The following is a 20,498-nucleotide window of genomic DNA, read 5'->3' on the forward strand; positions in this document are numbered from 1 at the left end:
GCTGGCCACCTCCCTAGGCCCTCCCACCACCCCCGCCTCCGACTCCCTCTCCTCCGGGCTTATCCCCGCCCCCGGCCCTCCTAGCATGAGGCCTCACCCCAGGAACGCCCCTTCCTCGCTTCACCTCCTCCCTAATCTTGCCCTGCCCTACCCTGGCAACCCTACCCGAGGCAGGCAGGCCTCCGGATACCCACGCTGGCATTCCGGGGCGGGTGTATCCGGGTGCAACCGGGGAACGGCGTGGGAGCGGTTTGCGTTCCAAGTCCGGGCCTCTACCAGGAGGTGGCTTGGGCCCAGGCACTTTTTGAAAATACTAACAGCTACCACTGATTGAACTTTCGCCAGGGACCAGGCTGTGTGCCAAGCTCTGGCTTGGAAAAGTACTTTAAAAGTACTGGCCGTTGAATTTGCACAACTCTATCCAGATGTTGCGCCCATTTTACCAATGAGCAACCTGAGGCTTAGAGAAGGGAAGTCACGGCCTCTGAGTCTCACAAGGGTGGTGAGCAGGACCCAGTCCCAGGCCGTGAATCACAAGGCTTGATGCTGCACCAGCTTGCCTGGACTGGCCCCTGGAGGAGTAGCCCGGACCAGCCGTCTGCTGAGGCAGTGCTAGCAGGCTGCCAGAGGTAAGGGAGGAGGCGTGGGTTGATGAGCTGGTGGGCAGGAGGGGCTGCTGGTCCATCCCTGAGAAGCTGGCTTTCTCCCTTGAGAAGAAGTGGCTCAGAATTAAGATGGGCCGCAAAAGATCTCCGGATGGCTGTGGTACCCCCACCTGCATCCCAGCCCTCCATACACCCAGACCCCAGGGACCAGCCTCAGGTCCCTGCGTTATGACCAGAGCCATTGAGCTGTGCAGCTGACAAAGCTCTTTCATTCCCATTATCTCACTGGCATCTCACAAGGACATCATTGTGGGGAAGGTATGATTATGCCGGTTTTGCATGGGTGGAGTAGGGTGGGGAGCTGGATCCCCGCCCAGCAAGGTGGTTCCCAAAGCACGGTCCTTGGACCAGCAGCATCTGGAAACTTGTTAGGAATGTGTGTTTGGGGGCCCCATCCCAGATCTACTGAGTAAGAAACTCTGGGGGATGAGCCTAGCAGTTTGCTTTAACAAGGCTTCATGGTGATTCTGAATCACACTTCAGTTTGACAACCACTGTTTAGCATAAAGGTGAAGAAGTCAGGGTGCTCTGAGAATCACACAGACCAGGTAGCCTCCTGGGAGCCTTGTGACCCAAGGCAAGGCAAGGAAGGTACTTAACCTCTCTAGACTGAGCCCTTCAAAGGGATATCATGATAATAAAAATAATACCAATCTTGAGGGTGGCTGTTGAGGATTAAATGTGGTAGCGCTCGTGAAGTGTTTGTCCGCTCTTGGACACCGTGCATGCTCAATAAATAAATGTTTTCTTTCCAGTAAAAAGTCCCTTTCATAGAATCTCCACATCAAGCCGGAGGAGCTTGGGGATGGGGCTGGGGAGTTCTTTAAGCCCAGAAGTGTCCCATACTGTTGTCCTTCCCACAGAAGGACACCATCTTTCCTGCAAGGGGCCAAGAGCCTAAAAAGCTCTGGACGGCATTGATGCTACTGTTCCAGGGACCATACTTCGGGAACCACAGTGCTATTCTGTCTTGGCCTGGACTCCAGCTCCCCACCCTAACCAACCCATGCAAAATGGGCATAAAATACCTTCCTCTCCTACCTTGCTCCGGATCCCCTCCCCTCAAGCTGGGGGTGTTGGTGATGGTGATTGGCAGGTGGCAAAACAGCTGGATTCCATCAGCACCCCCCCCCTTCCCCCAGGCAGGCATTAGATCACATGAGTCCCATCTGCCACCCCTTCCTGTCTCTGTCACTCCAGATTAGAGATGGAGGCAGCTGGGGCAACATGCAGGGCAGTCTACAGGCAGCTTCTGGAATCTCTGCCAGACTCTCCCACCATCCTCTGCAGCCCATAGAAGAGGGTGTCCTATAGGAGTCACAGCCTGGGGCACTGGTCCTGTTCCACAGAGCTACTCTGACATGTTGATAGCGAAAACTGAGGCCCACGTATATATCTAAACATTTAACAGACTGTAAAATAAAATATGTCTATTCTCCTGCCTTGAGAAATATTCTTTATAATGACCGAGAAGGCCATGTTGAAATTTAGAATTCTTGTACTCTTTGTAATTCTATGCAGGGACATGGTGGGTGTAGGGGTGAGTCAGCCGTGACCCCAGTCTTCAGCACACCCACCCTCATTCTCTTCCTAGCACCATCTGTGTCCTGTGTCACAAGTAGCCTAGGACTCAGGCCTGTGAACACGCCAGCCCACATGCCCAAACTCTGTCCACACACCTTGCCTATAGCTACCACTCAAGTCACACCTCTAGGGGTGCACACGGGGGCATGTTGTACCCTCAGACGGATGGACCTGGAGAAGTCGCTTGTGTAAGCGCTAAAACTGGGCTTGGGCCATTTAGGCAGAGATTTCTAGGTTTTTAGATACCTGAAGCATGATGGAGGAGGAAGGTGGGGTGCAGGCTTTGGGTGGACACAGGTGGCTTTCCTGCCAGGTCCGTGGGTGGCACTGCCATTCAGCTTTGTCTTCCCAGCACCCAGCATAATGCTGGGCACACAATGGGAGCTTAAGGGACAGTCAATGAATAGATGTGTGTCTCAGTTATTTACTGAAATGTCAAATTGGGTTGGTTTTTCAGCATTTCCTCTCTTCCAGCGGGAGTCAGCCTTCACCGTGACTTACCTCGGTCATTTTTCCAGGCAGAGAGCACAGCCACCTCTAGTGAGAGATTACTTCCATCTTTTGGGAAATTCTCCAGTCCATTCCAGAGGTGAAACCAGGAGTTTTGGAGGCAGGAAAAGGGGCAAGAAGAACCACTCTAAGGAGTTCCCTGGTGGCCTAGTGGTTAGGATTACAGGCTTTCACTGTTGTGGCCTGGGTTCAGTCGCTGGTCGGGGAACTGAGATCCCTCAAGCTACATGGCATGGCCAAAAAATATCAAATGGCCAACTTGGAGGTAGGGGAGATGATGGTTATAAGACCTCAAAAGGGTATGGCCATGGGGTTCCCAGCCTCCCAAAGATTCTCCACCCCAAAGGTGGCAAAGCAGGAGATCTGAAGGTCTTTGTGGGCAAGAACATGGGTGTCAGGGTCTCATCGGTGCCTGGGCCTAGGAAAAGCCCCAAGACTCTTGTACAGCTCTGGGAGGAAAGAGGAGGAGAGGGATGGGGGAGAGTGGTGCATCTGTTTCCTATTGTTATGTAACAAACCACCCAGTCATTTATTTAGCCCATAAATCTGTCATTTGGGGTATGTTCAGTGGGGAAGGCTTATCTCTGCTCTAGGCAATATCAGCTGATTCAGCTGGAGGTTGAGGATGCATTTGCAAGATGGTGCACTCACTCAGCTGGCTAGCAAGTTGGTGCTGGCTGTCAGCTGGGAGCTCAGCTAGAGCTGGCGCCCAAGGCCTCAGTTCCTCTCCATGAGGCCTCTCGGCAGGCTGCTGGGGCCTCTTCACAGCAAGATGGCTGGGTTTCAGGAGCTAACAGAGAACAAGATAGAAGCATGTGGCGTTTTATGACCTAGCCTCAGAAATCATGTAGTATCACTTCCTTTGTATTCTATGAGCGGAGGCAATTACAAAAGCCCACCTGGTTCAAGGGGAGGGGACATAGTCTCCTTCTCTGGATGAGGGGTGGCAATGTTCTAGAAGCGCTTGCAGGGCAGAAGATACTGTTGCAGATATTCTAGTTGGTGGGAAACTCAATCAGGAAAACACAGTCTGTCCCAAGTGGGACCTCAGAATGACTGGAGTAGATATTCCACTGGTGGGAACTGAGAGTCTGAATTCAGCTGATTTAAAGAAAAAGGTGCCCAATATTTTCTTACACAACCATTTGTGCACGAATGAATCAGAAGTCTGGCAGCAGACACTTAGTCCTGAGTGTTTAGGTTATTTAGGATCATCCTTCAGAGAGTCCGCAGAACAGATTTAGCACCTCCCTCCCTTCGACCTGCATGGTTTCCTTAAAATTATAAACTTAAATAGCACCCATGGATCCTCATAACAACGACCCTAGGAGGTACATACTATTACAATGCCCATTTCCAAGATGTGGGAATGGAGGCATTGAGAAGGTAAGTAACCAGCTCAAGGTCATACAATTAGTAAGTGACAGAGGAAAGAGAAGTGATAGTTTATAGTCAACTTAGTTTTCGGTTGCAGAAATTGACCCTAACAGGAAAAGCCCAAGATGCATAGGACCTAGGTACCCAGATTCTGACCACCAACACTAAGCCATGTGGTCTGTTCCTAAAGGCTCACACTGCATCAAAGAGCACCCCGCAGGGCCTTGAAAAGACCCTGCTTCCTGCTTGAGAAGCAGAAAGAATGCTGGTCCCCGGAGAGCTGGGTTCTCTCCACGCTTGACATAAATCTGCTCCATACTCTGTCTTCTTGCTGGGTCTTGGGCCAGGAAGTGGTTAATAGCAATTTATCAAGCCTGAGTCTATTGCTAAGCACAGTAACTCCTGCATTTGAATGGGTTCAACAGGGCCAGGGCCTTTCTTCTCCAAAGAACTGGATGAGGATCTAAACTCTGAGCCCCTTATAGCTGGGTTGTAGCTGGGACAGGATCCAAGTTCCCACCAAAGAGACTGAGCCGTTGATTTTTTTCCATCTCAGCCATTTAACAAAGATCATTTAGACCCCTGCCCACCCTGCCCCCCGCTACATCCGAAGGTCCAGGGGTTAATCCCACGCAGCCCTGGCCTCAACGGGGCTTTCAGCACAGTGGGGAAGCTGACCCAGAAACCAGTGCAGTAGTGCCCCACAGTGTTACAATACCAAGAGCAACAGCAAAAATAATAACAGAGCCTCCATTTTTAAAGCAAACTCTTACCATGCTCCAGACAATTTAAAAATGACTTTGGGTATATTTAACTAATTTGATAACAAACATTTGTGTAGTGCTTTACATATTATGAAGCTTTTTGTTTTTTTTTAACAACTGTGGCACTTGGGTAACTTTGAAACTATTGAATGATCTCTCCCCATCCACAATTCCCTGTTATGCCTGTTGTTTTCCCCTTTCAGGCATCAGGTCAACCCCACGGCAGGAGTTGGGTACCCCAGGCAGTCATGAGCCCCCATGCCAATGTATGTTAGTTTATTTATTTATAATCGAGATGTATGCACTAATTTGCTACCATTTGGCATATTCCGAGCCATACACAAAAACAAAATTTGAAAAGACAAGATGAAAAGTTATTTAAAATATTCAAGATATACAAAAATAAAAATCAACAAATATAAAGCAATCCTATCATTTTCTCCTTGAACCCCAGTAGATCCTGTTAGAGACCATTTCTTGTGACCTCTGTGCCCACAGGGAAGAGTTGTTGGAGCAGAAAAGCAGAAAACAGAAAAGGCTCCTCTGGACAACCCTGTTTTGGTGTCTCCAGATACCCCTAAGTCCCTGAGATGGATGGGGAGCTGCTACCAAAAGGGGACTAGAAATGGCAGCTCTCACTCCTGCCATTGCGTGGAGCTGCGCAAAACCAGCATGAGATCCTCCCCTGAAACAGGCACAGGCTAAAAAGAACACTCCTGTGGCCCAAGGAGCCAGTGGTGTACACAGTCTCCTCATTGTAAGGTTGAGAACGCCAAGGCTCAGAGAGTTGAGTTGAAAAAGTTTTGCATTTGTCACGGGTATTTCAACATTGGGGGATTTCATAACATTTAGACATACAGCTTCTGATGAAAAAACAGAAAAACCCAAACACCCTGACGTGCATCCTGACAGGGCAAGAGCTGGTGGACCTGAGTGTGGTGTCCCTTTCATTTGTAACATACACCCTCCAGCTGGCCCCAGTCCCCACCCCTCCCCATTGCCCACCTGACCTGCTTTCCTCATTTTTGTGACCTGCCTAGTCCCCATGGGCAACTGAGGTTGCAGTCCTGGGCTCAACAGGTGCTGGTTGAACTGGCGTTTGTACTGAAAGCTCTCTGAGTGGCAGCACTGCCACACAGACCTCTGCAGGAAAACACCACAGTCTTTTCTTCCCTTCTCTCCATGACCCTCCCTAAGAAAACTACGGTGTTAGCACAGTCCTCCTCTCTGAGAGATGGTTTATGTTCAAGTCCCTGCCCTGATAACTTTCTAGCCATGTGACCTTAAGCTTGCATCTTCACCTGTCTGGGTCTGTTTCCTCACCTGTTAAGCTGCAGGCAATGCACATACAACATTTGCTACATTAGGGTTATAAGACAGACTGGTTAGTTGTCTCCAAGTCATTTCTTTCCCTAACAGAAATGTAGAGATTAAAACAAACACACACCAAAACAAACACAAAAACAAAAAATTTCCACGCTTCCCTCCGAAATGAGCATTTAGCGCCCTCTGGTGTCCATACCACCCAGTGCAGCCAATCAAGAGAAACCTGGAGAGACACCAGGAGAGGGAAAGCCTGGAGGGACAGGGGAGGGACAGGGGAGGGTCCCCACCTCCCACCCCGGGCCTCAGGTCAATTCAGGCTCCCAGGAGCAGAGTGTAGGCCCCGCATGAGAGCCAGGCGAGGGCAGACATGGAATTAGGTCTCCTTAACAGGTTCCAACTGCAGATTCCCCACCCAGCCCAGACAAGGAACTTGGTGTGGGATTTACCAGCCAATGCTAGTTGGCCTGCAGTCCCCCTGGGTATCTGGAGGCCTCGAAGACCGATAACTCTTGTTTAATAATGGTAATGAAATAATATTAACTCTAGTAAGCATTGTAAGCATACGAAATAGAGTCTAGTTGTTCATGCAGAAAAATTTACTAAAAGGTACTTGCAAAGCCCCCTGAATTGTTGCGTGGGGGATTGGGGTTGGCTGGAGAGTCAGGCTCAAGCTCAGTGTCCAGAAATAAGACCTCAAACTACGCTGCAGCACCAGCCTAATAAGACAACTATCACTGTCACATCCTCCATCCGATGCCCCTCTACCCCAGGAAGTCAACTTTGCAAACCCCTGGGATCCCACCACCAGGAGGTTACGTCCATCATGACAGCAAAACACGGAAGCTCCTCACAAAGCCTACTGCCTCTGAGTCCAAGCCTTGCAGCCAAGTGTCAGACCCCAGGCACCGAGGCCACTGGCCTGCAGGCTGGCTGCCAGCGAGGCTGGGAGTTAGCGTTCCGATGCCTGCTCTGGGAGGTTGAACTTGTAATGTGGGAATTTCCTCAAACATAGAAAGACTATTCCAAAGACGCAGGGCAGCTATGAATATGACAGATGTCCACCGCAACTCCTGCTGATGGAGGGTGTACCACATGCCAGGCACTGGGCATTATCTCATCTAATCCTCACTCTGACCCTCAGAGGCAGAAAAATTACCATCCCCATTTTGTGGAGAAGGCAACTAAGGCTTGGTGAGTTTACATAATTTGAATAAGATCTCGTGGCCGGTGAGTGGCAAAGCCAGGAGCAAGTCAGGACTGCCTGACTCTAGACCCTAAAAGATATGCTATATTGTTTTCCTAAAGTGTCTCTTTTTTCCTAAAGTGACTCCTGTCCCATTTACTGAGAACGAGCCGGAGAGTCTAGAATGAGGGCCTAGAAGGGAATTCAAAGGTCGTTTAACCTAACTACTTCTCTAGTGCTACTCCTTAGCCCTGTATCAGTCAGCTTTTGTGAGGTTATGCTGCAGTAACAAAGAACCCTGAAAATCTAGTCGACTTAGTAACAACCAAGTTTTAGTTCTCATTGATGTTAAGTGATTGCTGAAGATTGCCATGTGTCAGATGAGGCTCTGCTCCTTGTGTCTTTGTCATTCCTACATTCAAGATGAAAATTTGGCCCCTATTTGGGACATGCTGCTCTCATGGGAGAAGGAAAAAGAGCAATGGCCAAGCCACATGATGGCTCTCAAAGCATCTGCTCAGATGTGGCATCTGTCCCTTCTGCCCACATTCCATTGGTTAAAGCTCCACATCAGTGGGCAGAGACATATCCTCCCTCAGGGAGGTGCCTCTAGTCATGTGACAATGTGCGGGGCTGTCTAATCTTCTTATAGGGATGGGGAGTGGATAATTGGGAACAAAAGTACACTCTATCACCAGCTCTCCTAGCACCCATAGCTGCATTCTAGGTAGCAGAGTTACCATATGAACCAGTTGCAAAGCAACCGAATGCAAAAAAATCGTGCTTAACACTAACTCACATTTAATGATCATTCATTCCTTCATCCCATAAATGTTTGTTGAGTGTCTAGTGTGTACTGGGCAATATTCTAGCACTGAGAGGACAGCAGCAAACAGAACAGTCAAGGCCCTGCCTCTTGGAGCTTCTAACCTTCCAGTGAAGGACAGAAAATAATATATAATATGGCAGGTGGCAACAAGTGGATTGGAGATATTGAAGCAGGGTAGAGGGTAGGGAGTTTCTGGAAGAGAGAAGTTGTTTCATATAACAGATCAAGGAAGCCCATCTGAGGAGATAACATGTGAGCGGAGACCTGAATGAAGTGAGGGAGTGAGACTACCTAGAGGAAGAGCATCCCAGGCAGAGCAGGTACATGTGCAAAGGCCCTGAGGCTGAAGCTATATTGGAATAGGGTGTGTGAGGGGCAAGTAATAGGAAATGAGGCCGGAGAGGTGGCATGGCCAGATGATGGGAGGCCTTCCCAGCTTGGGCTTTTACTCAGAGGGAAGCACTTGAGCTGGGAAATGGCATGATCTGACTCATGTTTTAATAGGATCCCTCAGGCTGCTGGGTTGTAAACAGACCTCAGGGGGGCAAGGCTAGAAGAGGGGAGACCAAGGAGGAGGCTACTGCAATAATCCAGGCAGGAGATGTTGACCTGGACCAAGGTGGCCCAGCGAGCATTCAGAAGTACATTTATCGATTTACTTATATCCCCAGGAGCAGCCGGCAATCACGAGAGCAGACATTATCAACAAACACAAAAAAGATGGAGGTCATGATATAAAGGAAAAGGGAAATTATATCTATAAAAAGCCCAGTTGAGAAAAGCTCTAACAAGTGAGCACAAAATCGAGCCACTGCAGTGCTGTAAATATGAAAATAATCTGGTTCAGTGCTCTTCAAAGCAAGCTTTGCGGTGACGTATATCTTCATATCTTTGTGGACGTGCGCGGAGTCCGCTAGGGTGGTTCCAGGGGCGGGGCTTCGGGCTCCACTACCACGTTCCTCGGGCAGCTCTGCGCTCAACTGTTTTGTATATATAACAATAAGACTTCTTCTGAAGAAAGGGTGACACACACACACACACACACACACACACACACACACACACTAAAAGGACCTGAAAAAAAGATTTACCCAAAATTCACTCTCTGACTGAAGAACGAAATCCTACTCTAATGATTCTGCGGGAACATGGCGTAAAGACATTTACACCTCGGGTGCATCCGGTGCAAAGATTGTGTGAGCGGCGGCAGCACCTCAGCGGTTCTTCCCAGAGATCCACGTCCAGTGTCTACACTGTGTAATGGGCCATGAGCCGACACTGTCATCTTCCCCATGTTATGAAGTGTAAATGTTTTCGACGAAAGGGAAAAAGCCTGCGAAGAAAGAAGGTGAGTCCGGAGACCTGGAATATCTAATCTACTTAATAGAAAAGCTTTTGGCAATGGAGGAAATGAGCGGATGAGACGGTGCATTTGCCCATACGTGTGCCTCTAGCTACTATACGTTTTTTTTTTCATGTGTAAGAAAGTAAAGATAATTATAAAGACGTTATTGGTTCTGGAATGCATTACCGCATTTCCTGAAGCGTGATGGGGTGCTTTTGAAAAACCTAGAGAAATGGTTGCGTGGCGGCCTGCAACCTTCATCCACCAAAGAGCCCGAGCTTCGCATCCACACAGCGTGCACCCTGAGGACAAACAGACCCGCTCATGAGTCCAGCAGAGGTTGAGTACTTAGGCAGTTGGTGTTTTCGCTGTTTCATGTTATGCAGAAATCCTTAGTCGATTATTATATATGTTTACATGATATTTGGGGAATCGGTTGGGGATTTTGAATGGGTTAGGAGTGCATTATTTGCATTATTATTTTTTGCCCTGAGAAAAGGAAGAATGTAGTCCCTCATGCAAAATTTCCAATCTGATACTTTAGGCATGGATGAGATTTTTATACTGAGGCACACTTCTATACGTAAAATTAAAGACCTTTATACTGAGGCACACTTCTATACGTAAAATTAAAGACCTGGTCATAATGATATCTAATATTAATGAGTCTTCCCCATGTCCTGGGGCTGTGCTTAAGCCTTTTACATGCTGTAATTTATTTGACACTTAAAACAGGGCTATCGGTAAGATATGTTTATTATGATCAATGCTAGTTTACAAATGAGGAAAGAGAAGAGAGAAGCGGAGGAACTATCCCAAGGTCACAATTCCTGGCTTGGGTAGACAAACATTTGATTTTAACATTGTCCTTGTAGTAGACACATCTTCATATACACTTGTGTTCTAAGTTTCATCATAAATAAAAGAAGATATTAATAGAAGTAGAGGGACTAATCCCTAACTCACTCTATGAAGCCAGCATTACCTTAACACCAAAAACAAAGACATTACAAGAAAAGAAGACTACAGACCAATATCTCTCATGAACATAGATGCAAAAATTATCAACAAAATACCAGCAAATCAAAGCCAACAATGCATTCTGGTTTCCCACTATATCCTCAGCATCTAGAACAATGGCTGACACATAGCAGTGATTCTATAAATACTTTTGAACGAATTGATTGGCTCCTGAGGCAAACTAGAAACATATCCCACCCCCAACCTCCAAGTAAGTTAAAAACTAGGCTTGTGGCCGTATGTTCTCCATGGCGAAGACCAATCACTTTTTCACCTCTCCCCTCCTGCCCTCTGCTTCCGTGGCTGCTGGCCCAGTTCAGCCCCTTAACTCTGATCACAGTCTCCAGTCCTGAACCCCTTGGTCCTGTCAACTGAAGAAAGATGCATAACCTAAAAGTTGCAAGTTAGGTTTTATTCGGAGACCTTACTGAGGACTATAGCCTGGGAAAGAGCCTCTCGGCTAGCTCTGAGGAACTGTTCCCAAGAGGTAAGGGAGGAGCCAAGATATATAGGAGTTTTTTGCTGAAAAAAAAAATGTAGTCAAATATTAAAAGATTACTGCTAATCATAAAAAACCAGACATCTCAAGTTAATGATCTTAGTGCTTTTCTATGTATGGGAAGATGCAAGAGTCTGAGTTCAATGAAATTATTCCTTAGATATGCATCTTAACTATCTCGGGCCAGTATCCTGTTTTTCTTCATCTTGAATTCAGGGCACAGCACTGGGGGAGGCTGCAGTGGCTGGTGGCTTGATGGCAGGCAACATTCGTTGTTTACTGGAATGGCAGGCAGTATTTTTTGTCCACAGCCCACCTTGGAGTAATCATTGCAACACGCAAATCTAATTGTTCCTCTTCTCTTCTTAAAATCTGTCAACATCTCCATGTCAGGTGTGCACTGATTTCCACACTGAGGTCAGCAGCTGTTGATGACCCCTTGGGTGTCCAGAGGAGGTGAGGGATGGGCTGAACAAGCATGACTCCTAAGCCACCCCCCCTTCCTTTCAGCCAGAGAAGCCTCACTTGTATAACCTGTACACAGAGGCAGTGTGACATTGAGATGAAGGGCAAGGCTTCTAGAGCCGTCCTGCCTGAGTTCAAATCCTGACTCTGCATCTCACAAGCTGTGTGATCCTGGCCAGGTTACTCAGCTTCTCTGATCACTCGTTTGCAAATGGAGTTAATATTCTTACCATGTACATGATATCACATGTTGCTAGTAATATACTTATTATCTGAAAATGGAGCTGATGACAGTGCCTGCCTCCTAAGGTTGTTGGGAGGATTAAATGAGTTTGTTCAGGTAAAGCACTTAGGACAGTTCCTGGCCTGTAGTAAATGTCCAGTAGTGTTGGATATTACTGTAAATTACACTTCCGTATAGGATTTAATTTTCCCTGATTAAGAGGAAAAAATGTGTGAAAATTTGGTTTTCATGCTTTCCATTGCAATTATTATTATATAACAATATTATATGCTTGAAGTTTCTTGAGGGAAACTTCTCTCCTGCTGGAGGTTTCTTGAGGGAAAAGATCACATTTGGCTTTGTGTCCCTAACACCTTGGACTATGCCTGGCACAGAGCAGGCCTTCTATACAGGCACACTGAGGGTCGGAGGAAAGGAGAGAGTGAAAGTGTCCTGGCATCTTCCCAGGCTACTCCCAGAGCATTTAGCAGCATGTCATACTCATGAACTGCCACCAGGAGTCGCTCTTGTCTCTGAAATGGGGCCTTCTGGGCCTAGCCACTGTGGTCCAGGCTCATGCAAAGGCAAGTGACACCTGAAGATGCTGCTGGCCCAGTGGATGGGCAGGAGGGGAGTTGTTCAGCACCCAGGGGAAGACACTGGGAGAGGCGTGAAAAGCCTCACCATAGCAAGCCTCATGCACTGTAGAGTCCCGAGGCCTGGGTTCTGGTCCCAACTGGGAACACCAGGACAGTCCCTTCACCCCTCTAAGCCTCAGTTTCCCCATCTGCCAAGTGGGGGCAATAATGCTACATCTGGACATAGGTAGGTTAACAGGCCCTACTGGATAGTTGATAAGGATTTGATTTGCTTTCTTGTTTCCTTGCTTGTTTTTAGGTTTCCCCTGCATTTGCCAGGGAAGCCGGGGGCATTTGCAGACCTTCCCACCTTATCCCACCTCTCTGAGTGGAATGAAGTGAAAAATTTACCAGCCTGGAGTTCTGAGGAGGAAGGGACAAATAATGAAGAATAAATGAGATTGGGTTGCCCAAAGATGTCAGAAGAGCCAATCGCCTGGGTTCACCTCTGGGTGACTCTTCTGTGCCTGCATGAGTCCACCTGGGTAGACTAAAGATCTTTCTTGAGAGGCAACCATGCTAGTGTTAAGGGGATAAGGGCGGTGGCGTGGATGCTCCTCTCTTACCTCTGTCCCCTCAGCCTTCTTTGCTGTGTGACTCAAGCTAGTCCCTTTCCCTCTCTGGGCCGTTCTCTCTGTGAAATGGGATGGGCCTAGGTCAGGAGTTTGCAAGCTGATCTTTAGCAGTAGAAGCTGCTTCGAGCCACATCCCCTGTGGAAGAAGATAAAGCAACACCGTCAGGGTCTGGAGGGGCCAGGAGAGGAGCTGTGAGCCCTCTGACCCCTCCCCTGCAGTCACCCTGAGCATCCCCTAAGGTCCCCTCCAAGTGCAGCTTGATGGCTCTGCAGGTCCTCCTCTCCCGGTCACCTCGCTGTCCTCCCACAGCCAGGCCTTCCCCACCCCTGAGACTTCTCATCCCCCCTGAACTTTCCCCACAGTCTCAGGCCTAGGGAATGTGAGGCTTGGAAAGGAGCCCCTGGAAGGGGGCCACCAGCTTCATCCGTCACTTTTTGTAGATGGGGGAAGTGATCGAGAAGTGAGTAGGGACTAGTCCAAGGTCACCAGGACCTGGGGACAGAGCTGGGGCTGGAAGCCAGGTCCCCGGACTCCCAGGTCTGACCGGATCCTCCCCACCAACCTGCACCCCACCTCTGCCCCTCACCCTAGAGCTTCTTCCAGGTCTGCTTGAGAGGGGCCGGATGTCTGTGGGTGCCAGGCCTGGTGTCGGGGCCACTGGGACGCCAGCCTGCCTCCGAAGGTCAACACCCTCGCCCTCCCCTCCCAGCGGCTAATCAACTCCAGGCCAGGCCTGGCCCGCCGCAGCTCCCTGGACGCTCCTGACTCCCCAGAGCTGGGGTGAGCCCAGCTTCCCGGGCCTGCTGAGGTCACGGCCCAGTCCCACCCCCGCCCTCACTGCTCCTCCTGGCCCATCTCTCGCCACATTGTGCCATCTTGAGGACATTTTAGGAGTTACCCACGCTCTGCAGGTTATTTGCTTACCATACCCACGGGGCCTGGTCTCCGAAGGGGCACAAAGCCCTGTAAGACCGGGCCCCGCCCTCGAGTTGCTCCCCAGGACATCTGTCCACAGAGCACAGGCAGGTCCATTCAAAACTTCTATCCACCCTCCCGGCAAATGGATGCCTGAGCGGACCCTGCAGGCCATCTGCCCTGCCTCCAGCCCAGACACCAGACCGTCTCACCCGGACAGCTGCCGTTGCCGCCCTGCTTCCTGTAGTGTGCCGTCCAGTCCGTTCTCAGCCAGCATCCGGAGCCGTCTGTTGAAGAGGAAGATCCCATCCTGCCGAACTCCTTACCTGCTGAACTCCTTACCCAGGCTCACCCAGCACGCCCTGGCCCCTGCTCTCCTCACCCCCTTGTCAACTAGTCCTTCCCCACACAACTCGCCATGTTCCAGCTGCACTGGCCTTCTCTCTAGTGGGAGATTTGTACCTGCCCCAGGACCCTTGCACTGGCTGTTCCCACCACCTGGAGTACCCTTCCTCCAGAGAGTCACATCATCCAGGTGCCAGCTCAAATGTCCCTTCTCAGAGAGTCATCTTTAGGGACCCAAAGGTGGCCCTGCCACTCCCCAAAGCTCATGCCACCATGTCTTTTCCTAACAGCTCTTACCATCTAAAATCATTGCGCACTGTCTCTTGCCTCTCATCTCCCCATCAGCGTGTACGCCCTTGATGCAGAACTGTGTCTGCCTCCTTTTTCTGGCTCTGAACCTAGAACGGTTCTAGCCACTGAAGGAATCCGTGTTGCTTGATTGGATGAATGAACGTGTGCCTCTTGCATGGATGGCATTTTTCTCCACTTTGGGGCACATCAACCCAAAGACAGACCTGGAAAGCTCCAAGTAGCTTACAGGCTGGACGGTCCATTAAACTTGGTTCATCAGAATTAAAATACAGATTTCTGGGCCCCTCCCCCCTGAGATTCTGCTTCAGTAGGTTTGGAGTGGGGCCTTGAAATCTCTAGGGCTCCCCCACTCCACCCCTGCATGAGTCCTGAGTGATTCTGATGCTCTAGTAGTTTAATCTAGTTCAACTTCTCAGGTTTACAGGTGGGGAAACTGAGGCCCAGAGAGGGGAGGGGCTGACAGAAGATCACACAGAGAGTCGGAGGTGGAGCCTGATTCATGAACAGCGTCAGCTCAGAAAGCCTGAGGCTCTCGAGCATTGAGCTGTGGGCAATGGGAGGGGCTGGGGTCCTTCTGCCTGGGGAGGCAGGATAGTGTGCCCCAGTCCAGGGCCAGGACTGGGGTGAGGCAAGCCAGACGCCAGGGAGCAGAATGTAAGGAGGCACTTCTGTGTGTCTGTGTGTGTGTGTGTGTGTGTGTGTGTGTGTGTGTGTGTGTTTGAGTGCCTACCTTGCAAGGGCCTCCTTTAACTCTGCACCTTGCTTGTGTCACGCTGGTCCCAGCCCTGGACTCCCTCCCCCCTCCCCCAGCCCGAATCCTTCTGGAAAGAGGGCTTTGGGGGTAGCCTCCCTACTCTGATGGCTGCCCCAGGGGAGCTCAGGGCTTTGATTTCTTTCCAGCCCTGGCAGCCCCACTGAGCAAGGGCCTGGTGCCCAGCCATAACTGTGGGTTCGGCTCACCCTCAGAAACCCCGCACCCCGTACCCTTGAGCCTCTCTTCTCACCCAGGAGCCTCTGCAGTCGGGGAAAGTAACATATATCCTTCTGGGTTTGCTGCTAGGATTAGCCGAGGAAGGGCCTCCCTGGTCCAGGGCTATCCACGTTATCATCTGAGTGCTCGGCTTGGTGGCCTGGCCACAGGTCTCTGGGACAGAGAGCATCTCCAGATGCCTTGCTTGGAATGAGGAAGTCTGGGAGCAGGCTGTCCAGGAAGGTAGGAGATACAAAGTGCAGACCTAGAAATACGAGTTGGAAGGGAAGCCTGCTGGGCATCTATAGACCACCTCCTGAGCTTGATGTCCAGCCTGGAAACATGAAGAATAATGGACCATGTGAGCAGGAAAGAACCCAGATTGCCCTGAGGTGAGCTCCCTGGGCAGTTGGGATGTGTGCCCTGGTGGGCCATCCCTGGAGTTCCAGAGGATGACTTTAAAAGGCTACAAAGACCCAACAGTACATATAGCATTGAGTCGCAGAACCAGAGAGCTGTTCGTTCTCTTTACTTCTTTTCCTCCTTCTGATGAAGCCCATGAGGAGGTCTCAGTTTGCTGCTCCTCCATCTTTAACACCCCTTCAATATTCCCAACTTCCCCAGCTAACAGCAGCCTCCCTGCTACCTTTCTGACCCTTCCCGCAGCTCGCTCGGCTACAAGGTTCCTCAGACACAGGGGAACACTCCTGCCTCAGGGCCTTTGCACTTGCTGTTCTCTCTAACCTGGATGCTCTTTTTTTAAAAAAATAAATTTATTTATTTTATTATTTTATTTTATTTATTTATTGTTTCTGGCTGTGTTGGGTCTTCGTTGCTGCACGTGGGCTTTTCTCTGGTTGCAGCGAGTGGGGGCTACTCTTCATTGCGGTTTGCAGGCTTCTCACCGTGGTGGCTTCTCTTGTTGCAGAGCATGGGCTCTAAGCGTGCGGGCTTCAGTAGTTGTGGCACGTGGGCTCAGTAGTTGTGGCTCGTGGGCTCAGTAGTTGTGGCTCGTGGGCTCTAGAGTACAGGCTCAGTAGTTGTGGCGCAGGGGCATAGCTGCTCTGCAGCATGCGAATCTTCCCGGATCAGGGATCGAACCCGTGTCCCCTACACTGGCAGGCAGATTATCAACCACTGCGCCACCAGGGAAGCCCTGTATGCTCTTTTCTTAAAGACCCACGTGGCTCTGCCTTCGCTCCCTTCAGAGCTTTGCTCAAATTCACGTTGAGACCCTCACTAACCCTCAGTAAGGTAGTGACCTGTCCTTCATCTGCTTTCTTTTCTTCCACAGCATGTGCCTCTACCATACTGCATTTATTTTACTTATTTCCTATTTCCCTCCACTAGGGCATGAGCTCCATGCAAGCAGGGACTTTATCTATTTCTTTTTAATTGCTTTATTCCAGCACCAGAATAGTGCCTGGCACATGGAAGGAGCTTCTGGAACAGTCGTCAGCTGAATAGGTAGGAGAGAGAGCGGGGCGTTGGGACCACAGCCCTTGGCAGGGAACAGTTTCCAGTGAGGCTAATAACACTATTTTCCCTTCATTGAATTTATTTTTCTGGTTACCTTTTTTTTCTTACGGCAAACGATACTGAGTTTTTCCATTTGCAGAAGTGATTTAAAATTCCCTTCTAAAATAAATTCACTTAATTAGAAAAAGTACATTTATTTCAAGAATAATATTCAGTTAATAGAGTTACAGGTGGTAGGCGGACGCGGCAAAAGCTGGGAAGGAGAGACAGGAGCGACCAAGGCTATGTGATTGCTGGAGTCCAGGCCTCCCATTTGACAGATGGGGAAGCTGAGGCCCAGAGCCCGAGTTACTCATTCAAGGTCACAGAATGAGTTAATGGCAAGGTGAGCACTTACACCCTGGTCTTCTGCTTCCAGGTGTGCCTTTTCCTTCTAAATTCTCTGTTTCATCTGTCAGTGGACACTTAAGGGGAGGTGGGGCTGGGGGCAGCTTGTGCTGAAGATAATAGGACTGAGGACATTTTTTAAATGACTTTATCTCCATCACCAGAACAGTGCCTGGCAGGAGGCACATGTTAGATGCATGAATAGAAAAGAGACTAGAAGACCTTGAACCCCAAATCCTTCCCTGATGAGCACCCAGTGTTGCTGGGGAGAGGTACCAGGCCCAGGGCAGCAGAGGCAGGCTGTGGAGATCACCTGTTGACATAAATCTCTGCAGGTAGATGCCCCAGTACAGAGGAGCAGTGGGGATGCTGGTGCTGAAAATAGGGAGGGGGGTGCACCCTTTGGGATCTGGAGAGAGATGTGTGCTGCGTGGGGCAGCCTGGGTTGCAGGGAGCAGCGAAGAGCAGGATGTGGGTGATTCCTTCTTCCCGAGGACGCCCACAGCCGTGGGCTGTAGTGTGGAGATGAAAGCTCAGGCCCTGCGTCGGACAGCTCTAGCTTGGAGCCTGGCCCCTGCCACTCACCAGCACCATCTTCTTTATCATCTTCATCTCCTTCCTCCTTCTCCAGAGGGCTGACACCAGGACTACATGAGAAAGTCCTCCTAGAGTGCTCACTGTAGCATCGGGTCCACATAGATGGAGCTCAGAAAATGCTAATGCCTGATACTTTAGGGTAGGGGTCAGGTTCATTGATGGGTTAAGAGCACCAGGATGTCTGCTATGCACATTTCTTGGTAACAACTTTCTAAAGCTGTCCATTCCTATTTATTTGAGGAGAATCAGTGACGCTAAAAGGTCCTGCCCCTTTGGGGTTGGGGCTGGAGAAGTGAGAGGCTGGGAGGCTGAATCAGGAGGCTGGAGAGAGCTCAGGAGTAACAGGGTGGTGGAAAGAGTCTCAGGGGGCTCAAGCCCATTGCCATGACCACACAACTGAGTGGGGATTGGAGGCCAAGTGCGTGGGTCCCATACTCTATGTTCTGCCCCTAGCTCCTAGCAGCTTCCAGACTCAAGAATTGGAAATTCACTTGTGTTGGCCAAGTGAGATACGACAGGTCATCCTGGCATTGTAGCTGAGTTGGCCCTGAATGACTCAGGACAGAACCTGAGCCTCAGTTTATCCCTCTGCTGAATGGGGAGAAAGGTACTGCCTAGTCTGTCTCACTCAGCAACCTGAAAGTTGAATGAAATTGTTCTTATTTCCCTTTGATTCCTCCTCCAATTATTTTGATTATTCTGATTTCTTAGCTGCCTGGCTCAGCCTCTGGAGGCCCGGGGACACCTGAGGACAGAGCTGACACCCACTCCGGGCCTGAAGACTTGGGGAACGGGGTCTCAGAAGCCAGGCCTCGGGGCTCTGTGGAAGGGTGGGGACTCTTTCCCAGGGCCCTGCCTGAGAAGGATTTATGGTTTGGCCTGCAATGTGGTGAACTGCTAAATATGCAGATTATGGGTACAAATCCGGGGGTGGCAGGAAAGGCGGCCGGGTGGGGTGGGGGCGTGCTGGTGATCTGGCTGCTGGACCACGTGTGCGGGTGGGGCCTGGCCGCTCCAGATGGGGCTGCAGATGTGCCTGCGGGAGCGCTCCGGAGGGGCGCGGGCTGGTGGGGCTGCAGCATCGTGGCCTCACCCCACCTCCTGGCCCTCCACGGGCTTCCAGGCCAGGCCAGCTGAGCTGCTGCCCCCGAGGCTGCAGCCACTGAAGCCCTCTGGGTGCTGGGTCCTTGAGCAGCTGGACAGTGGGAGAGGTGGGGGGGATGGCGAGAAGGGGCATGTTCACTGCTCAGATGGGAAAATCAAGGCACAGAGATGTGGGGTTATGTCCCCCAGGTCACACAGCACCTTGGTGACCAGATTTGAAACCAAAGGCAGGTCTCTTGACTCTTGGTCAGCACTGGGCATGACTGGGCAGCAAGAGGGGTGACTCAGCCCGTAGCAGCTCGGATCATATCCCAAACAACCCAGGGCACAAGGGGTGGTCACTGCTGTCACACACATGAGGAACAGGAGACACACTGCCCGAGGTGCCCAGCTGGAGGCAGTAGAGCTGGGTTTGTCCCAGGGCTGGGGAGGGAGGCTTCGGGGAGGAAGGGGCCTCAGTGAACACAGGATGGCTTCCTTAGATTAGCTGGAAGTTTCCTGGACAACAAAGCTGGGTTGCTGGAGGGCAGTGGAGTCAGGATGTAGCTGTATTTTAGGTGAAAGATGAGCGTGAAGCTGGAGGGTCCTACAGTCCCAAAGGGGGTATGGGGAAGGGTGTCATCCTTCCCACCTTTTCCCATAGGGGAGACAAGGCACAGAGAGGGCCAGTCATTCCTTCAAGGGACACAGCATTTGGGTGGACTCATAGCAAACGGATTTGATGTCTTGGGTTCCTTCCCAGGGTGCCTGGGGTGAAAGAAAGCGGTGCTGAGTGCTGAGACCAGAACCTTCCCTTGTCCTTGGCTGAGGGGCCCAAGCGTCCCCTCCCTGCCCCCAGCCCAGGCCCCTCAGCCTGACCCACAGCTGGTCCTGAGGATAAGGCAGGTCAGGGGTGCCTGGGGCTCCCACCCCATCCAGCCAATCGCCTCCTCCCCAGCAGGAGTACCAAACTATGGGAGCCCTACCCAGTGCAGAGGAGATGGTTCACTCTCCCCGGCTTCCTGTTTCTAGGTCCTGGACCCCCAGGCACTTGGCCTAAGATGGCAACGGGGAAGCAGGACATCAGAGACTCAAAGTGGCAGGCGTCAGGATGTACGGGCAAATCCATCAATAGGAAATGCGAAATGAAATCGAAAGTGCCGGGGCCCTGGGAAGCAGAGTCTGCTCAGGTGTCTGAGTCAACAAGATGTTCCGGGGACAGCTGGGGTTTTTCTCAGGGAAAAGTGGCACTGCCCAGAACATGACCAGTACAGGCAAAAGCGGACGCTCCCATCACGTACAACAAGGGCTGCCAGAGGGAGGGTGACTGCTGCAGGGCCTCTGCCCTGCCCCTCCCCCTGCCCCTCCCTCCTTCCCAGCAGGATTCTGACCTGAGGGTCTTCCTC

At 50.6% G+C, this 20,498-nt stretch overlaps 1 long non-coding RNA gene across 3 annotated transcripts; it reads left to right on the forward strand.

Annotated features, from left to right (window-relative positions):
- The first annotated feature begins 71 nt into the window (after positions 1–71).
- LOC309606176 lies at positions 72–16,318 on the forward strand. Of its 3 annotated transcripts, none has more exons than XR_014231681.1 (3): positions 72–629; positions 1,421–5,657; positions 12,688–16,318. It is a non-coding gene; the product is annotated as an uncharacterized lncRNA (long non-coding RNA). The 3 variants fall into 3 exon arrangements; XR_014231682.1 differs by having other exon boundaries at positions 1,529–5,657; XR_014231683.1 differs by lacking the exon at positions 12,688–16,318 and adding an exon at positions 8,910–9,035.
- The last annotated feature ends 4,180 nt before the right edge of the window (positions 16,319–20,498 follow it).

This window comes from Balaenoptera borealis (genome assembly GCF_965194805.1).
Source record: "Balaenoptera borealis genome assembly, chromosome: 11".
In the NCBI taxonomy this organism is placed as follows: Eukaryota; Metazoa; Chordata; class Mammalia; order Artiodactyla; family Balaenopteridae; genus Balaenoptera; species Balaenoptera borealis.